At 43.8% G+C, this 14,685-nt stretch overlaps 1 protein-coding gene across 2 annotated transcripts in view; it reads left to right on the top strand.

Annotated features, from left to right (window-relative positions):
• FBH1 (F-box DNA helicase 1) overlaps positions 1 to 10,746 on the top strand; it is a 664,229-nt gene extending 653,483 nt beyond the window's left edge. For both annotated transcript variants that reach the window (XM_078677274.1, XM_078677281.1), the window contains one exon: positions 8,730 to 10,746. The gene's annotated coding sequence lies outside the window, so the exon portion shown is untranslated. The remainder of the gene's footprint in view (positions 1 to 8,729) is intronic.
• The last annotated feature ends 3,939 nt before the right edge of the window (positions 10,747 to 14,685 follow it).

The following is a 14,685-nucleotide window of genomic DNA, read 5'->3' as shown; positions in this document are numbered from 1 at the left end:
GCCTTCTGGGAAACTCCTTTTTCTCTTGCCACCTAAGGAGGCGCCGAAAGCGTTTTCGACGAAATCGGCTCCGAAACAGGGTTCCTCGCTGCCTGACCCTCTTCCACGTCGTGTACTCGAATCGGAAGACGATTCAGAGCATTTCATCGATGCTGCCACCGGCAAGCTGACACTCTATAAACGGAAGATCACTTCGGAGCCGGTGGACCCCTACGTCATCCCGTTGAAGAAGAAGAGGGTGCCCCTTGACGCCTTAGGCCTCACGGAACCGATTCAGCCTCCTCCTAGACGGAGCCCTACTCCCTCCCCAGAACACTCTGTGGGTGAGGAAGATGATGAGGATGAACAGTACAATTTCCCCATCGATGAACCTGATGTACAACCAGATTCATACGACGACTCTGGTGACCAGCACACCCAAGGTGCGGGCCAAGACCCGCAGACCTTTAATCCACGTGCATCCCCCACTGAGGACTCAGCAGGATTTCATGCACTAATTGAACGGGCGGCGGCCAATCATGATGTGGACATGCATGCCGACCCGGTTGAGGAAGACTTCCTTTTTGACACCTTTGCCATTTCTGAAAGGACAGTAAAGACACTTCCTATGCTGAAAGGTGTTCTCAAACATGCTGGAGACATTTTTAAGGAGCCTACGAGGGCTAGAGTGGTCAACCCTCGCATTGAAAAGAAGTACAGGCCTGCTCCTGCGGACCCCGTCTACATCCGGGGACAATTGCCACTGGACTCTCTTGTGGTTGCCAATGCCAGGAAACGTGCCAACTCACAGACAACGGGTGAAGCTCCTCCCCCGGATAAAGAGTCCAAAGTGCTTGAGGCAGGAGGCAAAAGAGTGGCTGCACAGGCGGCAAACTTTTGGCGCATCGCAAATACACAGGCGCTCCTGGCGCGTTATGATAGGGCGCACTACGACACCCTAGAACAGATTATACAACACCTGCCCCCACAGTTCCAAGAAGGCACCAAAATGCTTATTGAGGAAGGAAAGCTAATATCAAACGCAGCCATCAAGTGTGCACTTGACGCTGCGGACACGGCTGCTAGGGCTATCAACACTAGCGTTATGCTGAGAAGACAAGCCTGGCTCCGCATCTCAGGGTTCAAGCAGGATATTCAGACAACAATTCTGAATCAGCCAGTCAATCCTGATAGTCTGTTTGGTCCGGATGTTGACACCACCCTAGAGAAGATAAAGAAGGACACGGAAACTGCTAAGTCTATGGGGGCCCTGCAGTCCCAACAGTTTCGTGGCAGCAATTTTCGTCGCTCAGGTGCACGTGGAGTCACCAGAGGACAGATGGGTCAACAATCCCAGTTCTCCAAAGGTGGGGCGCAATCCTCGTTCACTAAGCAGAACAAGGGAGGTTATAGGAATAACAGCAACAGAGGTCGCGGCAGAGGAAGCAACAGCTCCCGCACCTCGACTCCAAGCAAACAGTGACTTTCTGTCACTGCCCCCCGACCACCTAACACCTGTCGGGGGGAGACTGCAGCAGTTCCTGCCCGTCTGGAGAAACATCACCACAGACAGGTGGGTGCGTCAACTGATACAAAATGGTTATTGCCTAGAGCTGAAATCCACTCCACCCAACATCCCACCAAGGCAAAGGCCTATGTCCGCCGAGCATTTGCACTTATTGCAGCAGGAAGTAGTGGCGATGCTGCAAAAAGGCGCAATCGAGCTCGTGCCGGTGGGGGAGGAAGGCACAGGGGTCTACTCCCTGTACTTCCTTATTCCAAAGAAGGACGGTTCTCTCAGGCCCATTCTCGATCTACGTCCCCTCAACCTGTACATACTGTCAGAGCATTTCCATATGCTTACACTGCAGCAGATTCTTCCCTTGCTAAACCAGGGAGACTTCTTAGCGACCTTAGATCTCAAGGATGCTTATTTCCACATTCCACTACACCCGTCACACAGGAAATACCTAAGATTCACTATTCAAGGCAGGCACTACCAGTTCAAGGTCCTACCCTTCGGAGTCACTACGGCCCCGAGGGTGTTCACCAAGTGTCTAGCGACAGTGGCGGCGCACCTCAGGAGGCAGAATATCCATGTCTACCCCTACCTAGACGACTGGCTCGTACAAGCCAAGTCAGAGCAACAGTGCGCCGCAGACATGTCGACTACAATTCACCTTCTTCACGATCTGGGTTTCTCTCTAAATTACCCAAAATCGCATCTTCAGCCGGCACATGTCCGGCAGTTCCTGGGTGCTACGATCAACACCCTGACAGCCATGGCTCAGCCAAACCAAGTCAGAATCGACAGCATTCAGACACTGATCCAACGATTCCGACCGAGACACTCCCTGCCAGCGAGAGTGTTCATGCAGTTGATCGGCATGATGGCCTCCTGCATCTTCATAGTCCCTCACGCACGGTTACATATGCGCCCGCTCCAGGAGTGCTTAGCGAATCAGTGGACACAGGCTCGTGGGCAATTGACAGACCTAGTGTTGGTTACCAGTCGGGCATACGACTCTCTGCATTGGTGGACTCCACACAACCTTTGCAAGGGCCGACTGTTCCACGAGCCCGTGCCGCAGATTGTCCTGACGACGGACGCATCCCTCCAGGGATGGGGAGCACATGTGCTCACTTACACGGTGCAGGGACTATGGACGACGCAGCAACAGAAGATGCACATCAACTATCTGGAACTGATGGCAATCTTCATGGCGCTCAAGTCCTTCATTGTACATCTGAGCAACAAGGTCGTGCTAGTCCGGACGGACAACATGACCGCGATGTACTACATTCAGAAACAGGGGGGCACCCACTCGCCACAGCTGTCTCATCTGGCTCAGAGCATGTGGAAGTGGGCCATTCAGAGGAACATTTTCCTCATGGCAGAACACCTCCCGGGCAAGGACAATCAGATGGCGGATCTGCTCAGCAGATACAGCCATCAGATGCACGAGTGGGAGATACACCCTTCTGTTCTCCACCCGTACTTCCAGCAGTGGGGTCATCCGGAGATAGACCTGTTCGCAACAAAGGAGAACGCAAAATGCCGACTCTTTGCCGCCAGGTTCCCTCACCCACAGTCGCAGGGGAATGCGATATGGATGAACTGGTCAGGCAAATTTGCATACGCTTTTCCGCCAGCCCCTCTAATACCGCTGGTCGCAAGAAAGCTAAGGCAGCACTCCATGACTCTCGTCCTGGTTGCTCCAACGTGGGCACGTCAAGCTTGGTACACCACGTTCCTCGAACTCTCAGTGGTGCCGCATCAAAGACTGCGCCTCACACCCAGTCTTTTGACGCAGAACCATGGAGACATTCAGCATCCAGATCCACGACAGCTCAACCTGGCGATCTGGCTCCTGAAGTCCTAGAGTTTGGATACCTTAACCTACCTCCAGAATGCATGAGTATCATCAAGGAGGCGAGGAAACCTACTACTAGAGCATGCTATGCTGCTAAGTGGAAGCGTTTTGTCATCTATTGTGCGTCCAATGACATCAACCCGCTAGATGCATCTATTCCCAACATCATCTGCTATCTGTTACATCTCTACAAGTGCAATCTGGCGTACACTTCCATTAGGATACATCTCTCAGCCATAGCGGCTTATCTTCAGAACAGGCAGCACCTCTCTGTCTTCAGAGTGCCCGCCATTAAAGCCTTCCTTGAAGGTCTGAAGAGAGTCATTCCCCCAAGAACTCCACCAGCTCCGGTGTGGAACCTCAACGTCGTTCTCACCAGACTGATGGGGCCACCATTTGAGCCACTGCACTCGTGTGAGCTCCAATTCCTTACGTGGAAAGTGGCCTTTCTGATAGCTATTACGTCTCTGAGGCGTGTCAGTGAGCTGCAAGCGCTCACCATACAAGAGCCATTCATTCAAATTCACCCAAATAGGGTAGTGCTACGCACTAACCCTAAATTCCTCCCTAAGGTGGTGTCACAGTTTCATCTTAACCAAACTATCGACTTACCAGCGTTCTTTCAAAACCCGCAAACGGTCGCGGAAAGAATGCTCCATACCTTAGATGTACGGAGGGCGTTGATGTACTACATAGACAGAACACAACCCTTTAGAAAGACAAAACAACTCTTTGTTGCCTTCGCACCACAACACAAAGGCAACCCGATTTCCAAAGCAGGCATAGCCAGATGGATTGTTAAGTGCATCCAGATATGTTATCAAAAAGCCAAGCGCACTTTAACAATACCCCCCAGAGCGCACTCCACACGCAAAATGGGGGCATCCATGGCTTTCCTAGGGAACATTCCTTTAGAGGATATTTGCAGAGCAGCCACGTGGGTCACACCACATACCTTCACAAAACACTACTGTGTTGATGTGCATTCCAAGCAGCAAGCAGCTGTAGGACAGGCTGTTCTCAAGACACTTTTTCAGGTTTCTGCAGCTGGCACGGGCAACCGCCGCTGATGGAGGGACTGCTATGTATTCTATGCTAAGATATGAATTTAGCAGCCCACATGCCTCGAACTGAATATGCTACTTACCAGTATGCATCTGTTCTTGGCATGTAGGGCTGCTAACATTCATATCGCCCGCCCTCCTCCCCGGTGCCTGTCGCAGCTGCAGATATACTATTGTATTTATTTCATTAGCATGGACATCCTTTACACTTTCACTCCATCTTCTGCCACAATGGCGAAAAACAATCTGGGGATGGAGCCGATGCCCATGCGCACTGTAGTCCAGGGGAGGAGCCACCTATCTCAGGATACTTCGAAGACTCTTCCAGGACAACAATGTGCAATCATCCGAGCCCAACACTAGGCGGCGATCTAATGCTAAGATATGAATGTTAGCAGCCCTACATGCCAAGAACAGATGCATACTGGTAAGTAGCATATTCATTATCTTATGGTAGGGCTCAGACTTTACATAATCTATTTAGCATGGATTCTGATAACTATGAGGAAGGCGGCGATTATGTTCCTCGGTATGATGGCAACAACTGGTACGAGGAGTTACAGGATGCCAGTGGGCCTAACGCTTCGCCTTGCATCTCTCCCAAGTCCTGCTATGGAAAAAAAGCTTCTTTTGCTGTCATTATGTGAAGGGCAGCTAAAACACTAGTCTTACAACTGCCAAGTATGAAGGTTAAATCTAATTGTTAGAGCCCCTTTTCAGAGGGAAATAAGGAAAGCAGGAGCAACTGAGACCAACTGTGGTGGCTGAGGCTTTTACTCCTGATGTGACGGGGTTCGACCTTCTATGGGTCCTGAGTAGGTGATCCACCTATGCCTTCAGGAGTTGGCTATCATTGTTCAGGCAGGTTGAGCAGTCCGAGGCTTCTCAGGGGAGTGGGCAATGTAGGTGCAAGTTATGCACAGGCTCGAGACTCAGAATGCATACAGCGACCCCAATAAATTAATGCCAATTGAGATATTTGCTTTTCTGAAAACAAAAGTAGTATTTATATACAAACACAAAGTGAAATACGACATACGCAAACAATATCCACAGCCCTTAGAATTGCCAGCACTCTAGCGCTGTCCGGGCAGTATCTTGGGTCCCACCTCCCTGGCTACAGGCAGTAGTTAATCTTATCTACGATTGGTGACATTCAGGTGAGACCCCCACTATAAATCGGATTCTTAAAAGTTCCACTATGGCTTTCTGGAAGTCAAAATGCTCCAACGCTGTAGCACGAGAAGGCAGGAACATTTCCTCCTGGGCTGTCCTGGGCTGTCTGGCGCAACTATTGGTCTTACCTGCTCCCACTGATGTTGCAGTGTTCAGCTCTCTGGCATCAGTGCACTGGAGTGAATGTTTGTGATGAACGGTACTCTTGTTGCTGCAGCCAAAGGCATCTGGTGATCTGCAGCGCTCCTTGGATGATGCAGTAAGTTCCTGACTCCACTGGAAGTTCTGGGGCGACCATGCTTCCAAAGCTTCAGTCAGGGCTCTGAATGCACTGATTAGCACTAGCTGCTCCTTTGTCAAGCAAACGGTCAAAATACCAGATCGGTGCTGAAGCCTATTGATGCAGCAATTATCTCACACCTTGCTTCAGGGAACCTTTCGCCAGGATCCATCACTGGACCTCAATCCCTCCAGGCACTCTCCTCCTCCACACAGGGACCTCTAGTCTCAGCAGGCAGGCAGATGCTGATTCTCCAGGCACTAGGGAAGATGGTCTTGATTTCCCTGGTAATGTCACCATACCCAGCTGGGAGGCTGATCTTTTCTGCATTCAGGTACAGACACAGCGGACTGCTTGACAGCTGAAAATGTGGGAGACTAGAGTCCCTCTTTTCATAATCCATTTCCAGACATACGAGATAGATTCTCTTGCTTTGAAGTTTGTGTTGCGGGGGTACTTTTGAAGTGCCTACTATCTGTCCTGGGCGTCTGTCACAGCAGGAGCGAATTCAACCTAGATAGCTCCACAATACAGGCCATGGGAGTTACTAGTGGATCAGACCTAAATGTAAGCCTCACTGATCTATGCCTAAAAAAAGGCTTTAAGGGCCCGCACCCTACTCTTTATGATTCCCTTATCAACCTCACCTCCTTCCTGAGATGAGCCCAAGCCCCCAGACCATTTCAGAATCAAATATCCCTTTTAAAGTGCACAGGGGTGCCTGGCTCTCCTTTCCTCCAGCCTGTGTCCCACCCAGCTCTCAGGAATGTGGCAATCCAAAACTCTGTCTAGGGATCTCCTCCACTACCCCATGCCTTCCCAAGGCCCTGGTTTCCGATATTGAACCAAAGGCTTCCATGTATTGTACCACTCCGAGGCACACATGTCACAGGACACACATGCAAACATACTTGGGCTACTCAGATCTGCATGCTGCCATGATGTTGGCCAAGGGTGAGTTAAGCAGACAGCAGCAAAACTTTATATGAGTGGCCCTTTATGCCCGCTCCAGTAACATAGGTAAAAAGGCCTATGCAAACTACTGGTCCTCATTAAGAACACATAGTATGCTGCCACCACCATGCTCTTACTAGTTAACACCTGGTAAGGCCGTTTACCACAGCAAGAGTAGCATGTTGGGTGCCCCTCTAAATCTTAATAAGGTCATAATCCATGAGGCAGGCCTGGGTCAAGGTGCACACAATTGATCAGTGTTCACCCATCCAGATATTGTTGCAACTGGGGCACTCAGGCAGGGGTGCAAATCCATCACCATGCAAGGGACTTTTCCAACACAAAAGGTGCCCCTCCCAGTATCTGTCCAGCAGCATTCATGTGGCTCAATCCAGTTCTGTGCTCCAACACAAAATCTAACCTGTGCAGAGAAATACACCATCTCAGGAACTTGGGATTCTCCCCCTTCATAGCCATCAGCCACTTCAATGGCTTATGATCCAATTGCCCTACCAACCTCATGGCAAACGAGTAGTAAGGGCATAATTTATTCAAGACCCACATTATGGCTAAGTACTCTTTCTCAATAGCTGCCCAGTTCTGTTCTCTGGGTGTCACACTTAACTCCCATCCGCTGTGCGAAAACCATATAACATGTTGGTAGTGACATGCACAATGGACGTCAATAGAAGGAGTTACACCACATCTTGTGATTTGAGAGACTCCTTTGAAGAAAAACAACTTGCAAATGTCTGAGCGCTAAACGCGAATCTACAATGTTACACATCACGATATGATGGTTAATGGGTAAGTAAAATTTTACTTTTTTTTAAATGTATTATACAGCGGTGGTCACCACAGTGTAGTTATAGATAGATCGAAAATAGGAATTTTTTTTTGTTTTTCTAATAACTTTGATGCCATTTGACAAATCTTGAAACTTTCCATAAAAAAGATTCTCTCTGAAAGGTTATATGGCGATCTGTCAACTGAATTACACAATGAGGGTGACTATTGTGCGGTGGGCAATAAACATTTTTTTTTATAAACACCATGTTAGTCAGGTGGCATTTGAGGTGTCATCAGTGAGGTCATCAAAGATGTATTTTAACATTTCATAAGTGATTTAATATTTGAGTTCATAAACATTTAATGGCGGCGGTGCGCAAGTTATAGTTAGCTCTGCAAAGTATATATAATCAATTCATGGGTTTTAGTTTTTAAACATTGTTTTTACCTTTTGAACACCCAACTATAATGTCACTTTCACTCTGTTTTTATCTTTAGTACACCCAACTATAACATCACTTTAACCTTTGAGTGTTTTTTAGTGTGTGTGTGTGTGTTTGTTTTAGCATGCTGGGCTTTTTACAGATTTCTCCAGCAGTTGGAAAGTTAATATGTGACTTCAAAAAGATATGGCTTTCAACAAAAACCGTCGAAGTCGTAAACAGCAGAATATAGTATGAAGTACTTGGGGCACCAGGCCTTCAGGGTTTTTATAATTTTGCAAAAAAAGACTGCAAATTCCAATGAATATTTGCAATTTTTGAAAATTCTTACAGGGTCCAGGCTATAGCTTAATCACTGTAATGTGGTCACTGCATTTTGCGAGTAAATGATCCCTTGATGCGTTCTGCTGTTGTAATAAAATTTGTCATTTTCATATCTTGCGTACTTCCCCTCTTTAATTCTATAATAATCCATACTGTGGATGTACCCATCCCTGCTTGTGTTCTCAGATTAGCATTTCAATACTATTCTCACAGATAAAACTACAAAAAACATCCATCTTCTTGCTAGTGCCACCTAGCACTTATTTGCTTAATGTTTCCTAGTATATGCACGTAGAATACAGAAATATGCACTACATTTAGCTTTTCTATAATTTTTTTTTTTTAGGTTTAACGATGTACATCAAATATCTTGCAGTATGGCGAAGAAGGAGATCCAGTATGTTTGGAAGAAATTGCGCAACCGATATTTTAACTTCCCAAATTATGGTATCTTATTGCCAGTGAAATTCTGCATCAATTGAATGATAGTAAATAAAGAATTATCATGCACAAATGTAAAAAAAAAAAGAGGCATTATTGCACGGAAAAATGCTTCTCTACCTAAATGCTATTGTGAGAAATCTTTTATAATACTGTAAAGTGAAATAAAGTGACGCATCACTAATAAGATGTTACAAAAGTCTTGGTATGCACTGCTACTATTGTCTCAATGATAATAGAAATTTACAATGGGCGGAATCTATGCATGTATATATATACTACAGTTGGCACCCTGTTTTCTGCCAGTAGTCAAAGTGATGAATATGTGAAGGTAAAGTAGGTTAATAAAAGCTTGAACACCATCAAGAAGATAAACATAAGCTGCTACTTTGTACAGTAAACAGAATCTGAGTAACCAACTGAAATTTGGTAGTGCACCTAGGCAGACATGGTAGATCTGCACTTAAAAGCAGAAACCATTGTTCCTTTCCATGTGAAGAAGCACCAATGTGTTTCCTTCAATAGTAATTTGTTTGGTGCCATCCACTTTTACATTTTTGGGGGTAATTCACTGTAATTCGGATGCAATTTTGTACTGCCCTCTAAAACCTCTTTCAACCTATTATCTTTAACAAACTTCATATGGTGTTGGTCAGTGCCTGAGACATTATGATAACTTGGACACTGAGAGAGTGCTGCAATAGCTGCCATGAACAACACCAGCAGGAAAGAGTTGGTTAACTAGCTTGTATTGACTATATACTGTGTCAAGAGTTTATTTAAATTATCTTATCATAACGTAGCGTACTGCAGTTATTTAATTTCTGCCTGTTTCTCTACATTTTCATGTCTATATCATTCAATTGAAGAATTAGGGAAACTCTCAAGCATATTTGGAAATTCTATTAAAAGATCTCCTGCATGAGGAAAGACTGAGGATAAAGTGGAAGCATGCAGCGTCAGAAAAATAATTCTAGACTTCAACATAAGGTACCGCCAGTGACTGGGCTTGACATTGACCCTAAAATATTTATATTTAGCCCACTGCTGTGGAGTGTGATGGCAAAATGCCTCTTTGTCAAGGGCACCAAACCCGTAGTACTAACTCTGCATTCAAGTGAAATAGTGGCTATAGACAATCACAGATCAACCAATCAACATGGCAGAGACCAAGCCAGATCTTTAGGACGATTAAGGCATACATTTCCAGTGTATTAATCACTAATTCAGTAGAAAGGGATAGCCTACAAGACTAGAGAACCTTCCTATCCCCTACAGGGAAATGATGTTTTAACAAGAAAATGTATACTTATTGAAAGTCATGTTCTCTAATCTTTTAAAAATAGAAAACAATGTTTTATTTGACAAGCACAGTATTTTTAATGTTTCTATTTAATGCCATTTGTAAATATTGTGACGGCCTAGATTGCGTTTAAAAAAAATCGTTTTAACAAGTTTGTTTCTAGATCTAATTTCTTTCAAATTATTCTTCAAGTTGCATAACAGTCAAAATCTATAAAAACTGTAGAAAAAAAGCTGTGTTTTGGGATTTACTGCTGTTGTGCCAAAAGAAGTTTCCAGACATTCTAAAGCATCTCTTGTAAAACGGAGTTATCTTTGAATATGGCTCTGATGTTTCAGGTTTACATTTGAATGGTGTTTAAGATATGTTTGCTTAGAACTATCCTGAGAGTAAATAACTTATTTTTGTGTTTAGATTTAATTGTTTGTACCTAGAAATTACAACATGTATGATCAGTACCAAAATGCAAATTAATATTTATATATGTATATATTTGCTGGTTTATACATTTTCTTGAAAACAATGGTGGATTAAATAAGATCCAAGTTGGGGAATCACCTATATTCCTATATTCAAACTATTCAGAACTTATTGAAAATAAATGGTATCTTATCTAATAGTAATTTGTTTCTTGTGTAGTTTGTGACTTTGTGCATCATTAGAAGCCCACAAATGGTCCCCCATGTGCATTTAAATCACATCAGTAACCAAATGTTAAACTACAATGAATGCTCTCTGTTGTGTAAAAGGGTCAATACATGTGACAGTAATTTCTTGTTTCCATGCACCCCAGATCATGCAGTGTTACTTAACAGTATTCAACTGCAATGTTGCTTGCTTCATCTTTTCCCTGTATAGGAGACTGAAATTGGACTAGGGGTTCTAGAAAATTTGAAGCTCCCTCAGACCCTAGTTCATGGTTTTCCTTTCAAAGATAAGTAATACCTCTTATATTTAGAAGATTAAAATAAACTCTACCTCCTATAAGTTTTTGTTTAAGTATGTAATGATTTGTTCATTTTAGATATTCATGGTTTTCTTATTTCAAAATCTAAATCACCAATGGATGAGGTAGGTTATATTTTATCTTAGACTTGTGTTGTGTTTGTCTTTTTTTCATCACTTGGTTGGTTTACCCAATATACATCTAGTGGTAGGGACTGAGTGGTGCTTAAATGTTTTGCAGTTAGAGACATCCTTGTGTTTAATATTTGAAATATCTTGTTTTTACATACTGCACAGTACCACATCTGGTATGGCCTTGGAATTAGTGAATATTCCATATGGTGTTCGATAGATTCCTTATGGTTTAGGAGGGCTGAATGTTTTGATGGATGTAGACTTCAACCAGTTTGTGGTTCTTCTTAACGGTGAATATTTACTTAAGGCATATGTCTATTTGTAAGTTGTATGACTTGTGGTTGGTCATCTGCTTCAGATCTGAATTTAGGCAAAAAAAGGAAATGGAATCCTTCAAATATTATTAACTAGGGAAAGATACCCAGAACTGCATACAAAAAGTGAAAACCTGCACATGCCATGCAGCTGACTCTCCTTTTGACACGCATTTAGGGGTCAAGTGAATGATCTCTCGAGTGAAGATATTTAGAAGGGTTCCTTTTCTGCCACAACTAATTCATTTAAATACCATGGCCTCAACACAGCTCACAACTCAGCTACATGTGTCTAAACAAAGACATATCTAAAAATGCAAAATAGTTAAAAGTCAAGTGGACAAACTGACATCATTCATGGAGTGACAAGGGGCCAAGTGATAAATTAGTTGACAACGTCAACACGAAAAAAAGACTAAAGGAAGCTATTATAGACCCTATCGCTAGATTTCGGAATAATGCACTGCATGTGACTCCAGAAAACAATTATAACTTCAAAACTACTCCTCTAGTTAAGTATAACAAGAAGAGATGCCCATTACACTAATTAGAGTTGAACTCAAATTAAAAAGAAAATCACTTGAAAAGAATCTGAGTTTTTGTTACAAACTCATACCCTTGCTCAGTGATTTTCAGGAAACTAATGTCCCATGGGACATACCTTATAAGTGTTCTTAGCATGTTTGTTTTTAGTGGGTTTGGAGTATGTGTGCTTATGTTCTTCTCTGAATCCAGCTATGGGGTTTGTCAAAAGTCTCCCAGAAACCATATGTCTCAGGGAAGAGTGCTTTTTCTGGACATCTGTGTCAAAGAAGTGAAAATTGCAATTAACACTTTGTGAAGTAACACCATGTTTTAGGCACAGCTCGAATGAACCAGGCTATGGAATATGGCGGTCACCAGCACAAACAATAACTGGTGTCTGAGAAGGCTTGGGCTCTCATTAGTGAAAGGCCTTAGGTTTACATTGTTCCTTTCTTGATTTAGGCAGGTCTTGACACTTCTCTGAAAAGGTTACCAATCTGATGTGATCTTGTTGGTGCAAGCGAATTAGTGTAAAAGCCCACCTAAATAAAAAAGAGATAAAAAATGTAGCTTGAAAGTTGGTGGCAGAAGGAGTAACAATAGTTCTAAGACAAGACTGGTGACCTCTTGCTTTCTTTTCTCCGTAGGCATGAACACTACCAGTCTGTTTTTATTTCTTTTCGTTCATTTTGTTAGCTTGGCTTCATTTTGGTGTCATTGGTTGGTTACTTTTAACTCAAATTCAGGGACCACAAGGTGTCGACAGGGGATTGTAATATATATGATGCATCCACGATTAGAGAAGAGTGCATTCCAATGCAATAGATCTTAAAATAGGAAGAACATATGGTCATCCAGCACAATAACCGATGGCAATTCAAAATTCATTAGCAATAGATCCATGCTTCTAATTGCTTGTTATTCAACAATAGGACTATGTTGTTCACTATGAGATTAACCCTTTCAAGGAAGGCAGATAACATGGTCATCTTGCAGGGACATAAGTGTTTCACATGTTATTACTTTGCCTGCTCTAGCAAAGCTTCTGCGCTGTATATCTGAGCAAACAAGAGTATTTTATACCAGTGGACTATTTTTACTTTAGCCAGGTGTATACTACGTATCTTGGGTATCCAGGTCTGCCATCTCTTTCTAGGTGATCAACTCACATTTACCCTCTGTTGTATTTTCCTTGTGGTGCTTTTGAAGTCTTTTTATTGGTTTATATATTTTACATTAGATATTTTAAATAGTTCATAATATAACAAGGTGCATTAACTAACTAACGTAAAATACAAGAGTGCTCGTTAATGAAAGGAGCAGTGGTGAATACCAAGCAAACATAATACGACCTAGGGAAATACAAGACAAAAGATTAGGAAAACAAATCACCGGCTGAACAAAAACAACTAATAAACAACTCAAGGCTTCCATTAGACTGTACAGTGATAGCCTGTAACCCAGTATATTATGACATTTATGCAAAAGGCTTCTAGTTTTGAAGAATTGTATCCAGGCTAACAAGGCTATTTAATGAAGCCACCTTAATTTATTCTATACAGGTTTACTTTTCCAGTTACAGTGAAACAAATCATTTCCAGTAATCTAAGCTTTCAGAATCCATACACTCATGTCTGTTTTTCTGACCTTGGTGTAAAGAACTTCATTCAAAGTTATCTTTTTGCTGCTTAAATCCATCTTTAAAACACATTTATTTTCTGAAATACATTCTTCCAAAATGATCTAATAGTGAGGCAGGAGGTAAATGGATTAAAGTGCATGTACCCCCGCCCCCCACATGTCCACCAATTATACAAGTCCAGTACGTTTTGTTTCCTACCTTTTACAGGAGACCAGTATGAACACCAAATAAGTGTTTGCACCACCATCTCTAATTTAAGAACACTACAATTTCTTTGTACAACTGAACAATAATGGGGGTCAATAGTCGATTAAACTCCTAAATGTGCATAACAGCAGTGTATAATTATTAAAGTGCACTCTATCTGATAGAGACTACTAGCCGCAGATTCCTTAACGTAGAATTATCCCCAGGCGTGAGACTGGACACGGAAGCATTTTCTTAACCCCAGCATCTCTGTGCGCCAGGGGGCGGCACCACGTGACTCCGCCCTGGCGTCGTCCGCGGGTATGTGACGTCAGAGAGGTCACATAAGCCCCACCCCAGCGCGCCAACATCAGTTTTTTCCTTTTCCGTCTGCAACGCGGATCCGTTTTGTGCTCCGGGCCTGTTTTAGGCCTTTCCCTTCGCAATTGCATATGGTTGTGGGAACAGTGTGCGGGTGCCTTCGGGCTTTAAGACGTGTTCGTGTGATGGATGCTTGATGTCGGCGACGGACCCTCACCTCATTTGCATGTGGTGCTTGGGAGAAGATCACAACTCCACTGATTGCGAGGCGTGCCAACGGTTAAAGCCGAAGTCGCGGTGGTATTGCCGGATGTAACTTCTCTCGGCTCGCATGTCCAGGTCGGATTCATCACCTCAGTGAGCTTCTGCAGAAGGTTTTCGAAGCAGCAGTCATCGTCCTCATCCCTCTCCTGTGCCACAAGAGCGTCGCTCCCCTGTTGGTAAGTGTCGCAGTTTGTCCCCGAGGGCTGGTTTCCAGCCTGTGTGGGCG

Source organism: Lissotriton helveticus, chromosome 1_1, assembly GCF_964261635.1.
Source record: "Lissotriton helveticus chromosome 1_1, aLisHel1.1, whole genome shotgun sequence".
NCBI classification, from domain to species: domain Eukaryota; kingdom Metazoa; phylum Chordata; class Amphibia; order Caudata; family Salamandridae; genus Lissotriton; species Lissotriton helveticus.
This window is presented reverse-complemented; position numbering and strand designations above follow the sequence as displayed.